An 8059-nucleotide genomic window follows, 5' to 3' on the forward strand; every position below is an offset into this window, starting at 1 on the left:
GATTTCTATGGCTGGCATGGATGACCAGATGTTAAACAAACAGGCTGAGGAAGTGTTTATTCCCTGCAGCTTTGCAGGGGCACTCACCCTGGCCTCCTCCTGTTCAGATGACAAGCCAAAATCTGTGCTTACACTTGCATATCCAGCATTTGCCAAAGGTTTGACCTGAAGGGCAGAACTGATATTCCTGCAGGTTGCAGTGCAGCAGTCAGTTCACTAAAACATACAAAACATTATGCTTTATTTCAAGAATGCACACACAAAAGAAAACCAGTCTTTGAGTTTTTCTGGATCAAAAGACCTGTCCTTTCTCTATTTTTTCTAAAGGACTTTAAGGAAGTCACTAACTATACAAATAAATCATTGAAAGGTTATATTGGGTCACATTTTAGAGAGACTGATCTCTGTGGTGACATAAATACAGACTGCAGAGGTGTTCAATAATACACAACGTAAGTACAGCAACTCTTTAAAAATAAACCTACCTGAAAAACATATTACTTGCTAACATGGAAGGATATACAGAGTTCTCAGCTTAAATGAGTACTGCTAATTGTAGTGGTGTTTGCAGGGGTCCCAGGATGAGGGAAGAGATGAGGATCTTGACTCCATGTTTCAGAAGGCTGATTTATTATTTTATTATATATATTAAAAGAAAATTATATACTAAAACTATACTAAAGGAATAGAAGAGAGAATTTCATCAGAAGGCTAGCAAGGAATAGAATGGAATGGTAATAAAATCTTATGACTGCTCACAGCCTCGACACAGGTGGCTGTCATTGGTCATCAAGGAAAAATAATTTCACATGCTGAGTAAACAATACTCCAAATCACATTCCAAAGCAGGAAAACATGGAGAAGGTGAAGCTTCTCAGCTTCTCAGGAGAAAGGACCCCGGCAAAAGGATTTTTCATAAAATATGTCTGTGACACTGCTAATGTCACTGGAGTCTAGTTTCAGAGCTGATTGCTGCACAAACTGTTGTTGATGCCCAGAAGATGATAATGTGTAAGAAATTAGTGTATGGATGATCTTTTATAAATAAGCCAGGTTAGACACAAGGAGTTCTACTCAGTGCAAAAACAGTAACCAAACATGTCCCAGTGATGGGATTATAAAATCTGTTATCATCACTGAACTTCATCAAAGTATTGAATCACCTTCACATGCTGGTGGCAGGCCCTGCACATCCACATATGTTTTCCTAAGAGATGCATGAGTGATCCTGGTTAAATCACTTCATATTGGAACACAAATGTAAAACCAGGACAAGAAGGGGCCATATTGTGAGCAAAAATAATGTACACAGCATGACAACAAATATATAGAAGTCCTTCACTATCATCAGCTTAATCACTTGCTCTTGTCACGCTTCAGCTCTCCATCATTAGTATCTCATTTCTGAAAGAGGATAATTGCTTTGGATCTCTTCAATTACCACTAAAGCACTGCAGAGCACTTGTAGAAATCAAATGAATTTGAAGACTAGGATCATTGAGCTTGTCCTCCCACTAGTGCAGCTTGTGTACTTTCTCCTATCTCCTCCCATCATGAGTTTATAGTTTCTGATTGGAAAAACAACTCCAAGGCTAGTTTGTAAATACTCACCAGCTGGTGCAAACCAGTCCTGTAGTTAAGCCATAGTCCCTGCAGCAAGAGCAAAGCACAGCTCCCTGAAAGCCTGAGTGAAGAAAACAGTGTTTTCTCCCAGCTTCAGCAAGGACTGCACGACCACATGGTACCCCAATGCAAAGACACTTGCTTAAGCATCCCAGGAGAGCTCAGATGCTCATGCTGTAAACCAGAAGCTCTCTCCTGGGCAGCTACATCTTGAGCAGCAGCTGCTGACAGCACAGGGCTAGGCAGTGCCTCGCAGCAGTTTCAAATGAGCTGATTTTTTGGTTTGTGTTGCCCTGAAAATTGAATAAAAAATATTGCCAAGTGATGCAGGAGATGGCAGCTGGTTTGTTATTTATTACAGATGATTATTGAATAGAGTCCTGAGCAACCTGACCTAGTGAAAGGTGTCCCTGTCCGTGGTGGTAGAGAGCTGGAACTAGGTGATCTTTAAGGTCTCTTTCAACCAAGACATTCTATGATTCTATTCTTATTTCACCTCCCCCATCCGCTGCTACCCCTGACCATACTACAAAACAGGCAGGTGCTGTTCTCTCCTTAAAAATCCTTTAAAATCTCCTTAAAAATCCTTAAATCTCCTTAAAAATCAGAGTTTTTCTTACCTGCCCATTGCCTTTGTTGCCCTATCACTAAGCATGAAAACATACACTTAGGAATTCAGACAACTGAAGAGTCTATTCATTCTTCACCACCTACTCTGTTCGTAGAAAATATACTGGTCTTACAGCATTGTGTGAGGTAATCAGCTATTGCTTCTATTAGCAGAACAGAGCATAGAGAAAAACTGTAGCAATGCTACTTATTTAACTGGAAAATATCTCAGAAAGCAGAAAGTCAATTCTTTCCCTTCTAGCTCAAGCAAAATTCTTATCAACTTCTAAGGGGTTCTCTCTGAAATGAAAAGAATTTGGAAGTTAGAAGTGACCCCTCTCTCATCCCGATGATGGTGGAAGGCAGATGGTCTTGCACAGCTGGCATGATTTTTGCAGGAGATGTCAGCTGTGACTTTGCAAGGTCTGGGTTTGCCCTGGGTGACCGAAGGCACTGTCCTGCTCTGAGGGTCACGCCTCATGAGGTGACAGTCTGACCGTGGGGCTCAGCAGAAGAAAGAGGTGGCACTTTCCTTCAAGAAAGAAGCATGACATGTAAAGCCAGAGGCCTGTGAACTGTGACCAAGAGTCAGAGACATCAAAGAATCTTCCCTGGAAAAGCCTGCCTGCACATTAATAGGAATAGGCAGCTCCAGCTCTTGACAGGCACCATCCTCTCCTATGCCTTGTGTTTCTCAGTAGCTGGTGCCTTGAATGGCCTCAAGAAACTCTCATATGTGAAACTGGCCCTGTGGGGAACAGCGTGGGAAGCCTGGACTAGAAAGGCTCTGCTGAATTATTAAGGTTGCCCAGAGTGAACCAAGGTAACCTTCATGTGGATTCCTGTCAGCCTCTCTCAGTTTTATTATAAAGCAGCAACCCCCTACCTCGCCTACTCCTCTCTCTCCTGCTAAAAGAAACTTCACAAGAAGCTGAAGTAAGAAAGTCTGCCCAAAAGATTAACTAAATACACACAGGCCTATTTTAGATAGAAGCATCAAGCTAAATAGAGCAGCCTTGAGCTGCTGGAGGGAGCACAGTGCTTCATCCAACCTCTCCTGCCAAAGTGCAATGCTTTAGCGAGCATGCAGGGAAATACAGGCACTGAGACTCATCTTTAAGCAGTGAATCAAAAACCTTTGGGGCTAAAAAAAGAATAAATGCTTCCTGGCTTGTCACATAATTTGGTTTTGCCAAGGCCACTTCAACAAAGAGCCATGCACCAAGTGTGTTCCCTGCCCATGCGCTGTGTCCACAGCCCCTGGCAGCTGCCAGTGATGGGCACAGTGCATCAGAAGTGTGTGTGGTGACTCAGGGAGAGAAACACATGGTGCCATCACCTCTGGCACCATGGGGTCATTCTTTAACCCAAATTTCCATTTTATTGTTCGCTGCTCTACAGCAGTGGCTATAAAAAACTGCGCTGTGCTGGTAAGTTCAGTGACAAAACTCCTGATTTTCCTTCTCCAAGAAGGATTTGTATTTTCTAGCATCATCCTCTGGAGTTTATCAGCTTGCTCTGATAAGTATTTCTGCAGCCAAGAATGTCTTTGATATGTTCCTGGGCTGCAATGCACTACAGGGCTCTTCAGCCCTACTCTAAACCCAGCAAAGTACAGTTAGAAGTGGGGGAGAAAGATGATGGCATGACAGATATGCTCATTATGTTTTACAAAAGAAAACAACCACATAGGGCCAGAATACCCTATATTAAAAATAATGCACTTCATCTAAAAAAGGAGTGCTACTATATTTTAAATGACAGATTTTAAGGGTCTGAATCATCTTGGAGCTGACTGTTCTGCTGCTATTGGTTTTGCTTTTCTAATAGCTCTATGTAAATATCCTTGTGTTTATAAACTTATAAACTTAATTTAGTGCTGGTGAAAGCCTACCAGTCCTTCTAGATTAAAAATATTTTGCATTGGCTACATAAAAGATATGATGTAAGCATTTCTGGCTGTTTTTTTCCAGCAGGCCTGGAAGTTCTGAGTTGCAGAGGAGTGGGACTTTCTCCACTCACTTGGATGGGAATCAGTAAACTCTTTATTTGACCCCAAGTAATCTGAGTGGCTTTAGCTGTGGCTTTTATGAACAACTGGTCAATTAGTATCTTTTCTTAAATGGCTTTGGGGTTTTAAAGGGTTAGAATCAGCAAGTTAAAATACTATTTCCTTCTTGTCAACTAAATGTAACATTAAATTGTAAATTAAAACATAGGGCTCAAGGTAGCACACCTTTTAAACTCGAGGGAGCTCAGCCAAAAACCATTTCAAACCATGAAGACCTGGCTGAAGACACTGTTTGCCATCTTTCAAAAGGAGTTGGTAGGTGTATGTTTGCTCCTGTGTATGAGAAGAAACAAAGAAGCAATTGCTTTTATTTTTTTTCCCCAGCTGAAGGAGTGCTTGATCTGGATCACGCTGAGAGTGGGAAATAAATCAGCCAAAACCCATAAAGCTTGGCAGAAACCAAAATTTCCTTCTTCCAAAAAATGCACACCCCTCTCTGTAACTTTGTCCAGCTTTTCATATGACTCTTCAGTCCTACCTTTGTCCTACCTTCCTCCTTCTTTTAACACGGACTCTGATTTATTTTTCAGACACACAGGAATATAATGCTGCTTGTCTTCTTCAGGCTGGAGTATGAGACAACACAGCAGCTCTCTGTCTTGTTCATATCCCAGTCTGACAGTTCAGAGCAAAATTTAATGTGCTTTTAAAAATGACTGTGGTTACTCTCTCAAAGTGATAGGAAGGGGATACTCCCAGTTTCAGGAAACCTAGAAAAAGGGTCTTTCCTATGCCATCCAATTAACTTTTTCCCCTCTCCCCCATGCCAGTCCCCCACAGGCCATCCTGGGAAGCAGACAATCTTTTCTTCCTCTTCCTGTCACTCTGATGGCAATTCAGCCCTTTGCAGTGGAGGGCTGCCACCAGGACAAAACATTATTCTCCCCAAAGGCCCCACCACAGACTCTTCCTCCTACTTTTCCAAGGCTGTGTCATTAGTTTTTCTCACTTTTATTAGTTTTTCTCACTATTTAAAATTACAGGCACGTGCCCTGGACCACATCTCCTGTGGCCAGTGCAATCTGCTAAGGGCAGCAGAGCCAAACTGCACCCTTGCTTTAGCATTTGATCTGCCCAGACATAGTAGAATTATTCCTCATTAAACAGACAAGAGATGAACGTCTGGAAGCTGACAGCCATTAATACAGACATCGTTAGTTCTGCTTAATCACTTCATTTTCCTTGATAACTGTATTATAAATATATATGAGTCTACAGTACTGGACTGGTAAGGGATCTGCTACAGTTGCTAATCAAATCTCTGTTACTTGTTGGCATTTAAAAAAGCTCCTTGACATTTTCAGATCTCTAGATGAGGTAGGAGAATACCACGACAAATCACAAAGGATGGGAAAAGTGAAGAATTATCAAGAATGGAGAGAGAGCATGGCTTCCCCACTGCTTAAACAGAAAGGAAACCATTTAATCCCATAAATAAAAGGCCAATCTAGAAATGGAAAGATTTCCTTTTGGTCTTACCAAGCCTGTTTGAAAACTTATGATCCAGGGCTTTGTACACCTCTGAGGATGCAAATCAGCCAAAACCACAGAGGCCTGAAGTGAGAACAGCACTGGAGTGAGCGAGAGGGAGGGATCCATGTGGCCGAGTGACACAAAATTCTCTTACAACAGCTCTGAAAACGCCCTGGGTTGTTTGTCTGACATTTCAAGTTAGATGTTTCACCTACCAACAGATTGACAGATCAAGTTGCTGCAACTTTATCAGCTATTAATTGTGTCTGGGCCAGGACAGCTCTTTGTAGTGCCCACCTGGGAATTCTAGACTTATTTGCTTAGCTAGAAAAGAGACAGGAAAGGGTTTTTTAGCCTAAAAACATCACAAAAGAATTAAATATCCTAGAGTATTTACGGCAAAACTTGACATTCTGGGGAATTTCCAGACCAACTAAAAATTGATCCCACACCCCTATAGACTGAGCACGACCCTCTGAGATGAGAGCACCACAGTGCAACACACCAGCCACTGTGCAATAAGAAACAAACTCACTTCTTTTTATCTTTTTTTTTTTTTTTTTTTTTTTTTTTGTCTTTGTAATGAGAATAATACTGTTTTTTCTTGTTGGAAAGTGCAATGTAAATGGCATAAATAAAGTAGTTAACATGAAAACAATTAAAACAAAAATCCGTGTTGCAGAGTAGCTGTGAAAATTAAGGGGCATTATGGTTCAGTCCTGTGGTGTAGAATTTGCAATACTGCAAATCCCATAAGAACACTTGCTCACACATCCCATGGCACCACCCCCTCATCCCCCCTATAAAGCCCAAGAAGAAAGCTGTCCCCTTTCTGGGGGAGGAGGGATGATGTGGAGCACGCAGTGGCTGGTTTGTTCTGATTAGTGCTAACACCAGCCCGGAGCACGAGTTTGCATCCCATCCTGCCTCTCGTTACTGGAGCACACAACCCCCGAACCTGCCCCCCAGAAAGTGATATCATTGCATGAATTAATCATCTGAGCAATTAATGGCAGCAAAGCGACCTCAGGTTTCCAGCACAGTGTCGGGCACCGGTGAACTGGCCATGACGTCAGCTTCCCTGGGGATCTGCTGGCGTTGTGCCCGTTCCGAGCTCCCCGTGGGCTCGGAGGGCAGCAGCAAACAATGCAGGCACCCAGCCGGCTGTGACTGCCAGCACCACCGAGCTGCTGCTGCTGCTGCTGCTGCTGCTGCAGCCTCAGGGGATGCTCCTCCTGCCAAATCCCCGCGGGCATCTCCCAGGGAAGGTGCGCTTCCCAAACCCAGCAAGAGCAGAGGACTTCCTCTGATGTGCAGAGAGAGGGACTCTCCAGGAGCAATGAGTATTTGCCCACCTTTTGGTAGGGTGAACCTCCTGCTCTGCACCTGGGAGCTGTGCAGCCTTCTACAGTGAGTGAATAAGCAAGTTATTCAACTATTCCTCTGCTTTGGGGCAAATTGAAAGAATTTTATTACACTGGGGAGTTTATTCTCAAATGGCCAGGGTTGTTTTTTTCATTTCTTCAATGACTCTGTTACTGGGAGTGCTTTGAATGCTGATGTCAAACACAACTATGACCATATGCCCTGTGTTAGATCCATTTTTTAGTCAGCCGTTCCAGGTGAGATGAGGAGAGCCTGCCTCTATCCCACAGGAATCTGCAGTGTTTCCTTTTTTTCATCACCCAATACAAATACCCTCTGCAAGGTGGAACCTTTCCATACTTTTACCAAGTGAGTGTCCTTGGCCCTGCTTGGGGTGCATGCACACGCTGTGAGACAGGGGGTCAGACTCAGCCCACCACTCAGAGGAGCACAACCCAGAGACTCCAGGAGATGCCATGGGCAGAGTGTGGACATGAATAGGGAGGTGCTCTCTGATGGGGATATCAGTCATTTTCTAAACCTTCAGGCCATGTGAGAAAACCACAGAAAAGAAAGAAGCTTGGTAGAGGAAAGCTGACCCCTGATGTAAGAAATTTGGTGTCAGGAAGGAAGGAGAACCTATTTGGGCAAAAGGGTTTGGCTAATCCAAGATAAGGCATTTTGCAGCTTCTCCCTATGGGGTTTTCTGCCTTCTGGAGGCAGCCTCTGGCTGCTGTTTTCTGCGCAAGCAGAAAAAGCATATCTCCCTCCACACTCCTCATAAGAATGAGTTTCCAACAGAGATGAGATATCCACAGGTGAGCAACGTCTTAGTCTCAGCAACACTTTCCTCTGGATTCCAGCTTGGAAAGAATGAGGTGGTGAACCCCTATGAGAAGCAGCTAAAAATTTTAGTGC

General features: G+C 43.3%; 1 protein-coding gene across 1 annotated transcript in view; it reads right to left on the reverse strand.

Moving 5' to 3' along the window:
* SYN3 (synapsin III) overlaps positions 1-166 on the reverse strand; it is a 176002-nt gene extending 175836 nt beyond the window's left edge. Inside the window, exon 1 of the mRNA XM_058023337.1 lies at positions 88-166. The gene's annotated coding sequence lies outside the window, so the exon portion shown is untranslated. The remainder of the gene's footprint in view (positions 1-87) is intronic.
* Between the last annotated feature and the right edge of the window lie 7893 nt (positions 167-8059).

The sequence above is a fragment of the Melospiza georgiana genome, chromosome 4 (assembly GCF_028018845.1).
Source record: "Melospiza georgiana isolate bMelGeo1 chromosome 4, bMelGeo1.pri, whole genome shotgun sequence".
NCBI lineage: Eukaryota > Metazoa > Chordata > Aves > Passeriformes > Passerellidae > Melospiza > Melospiza georgiana.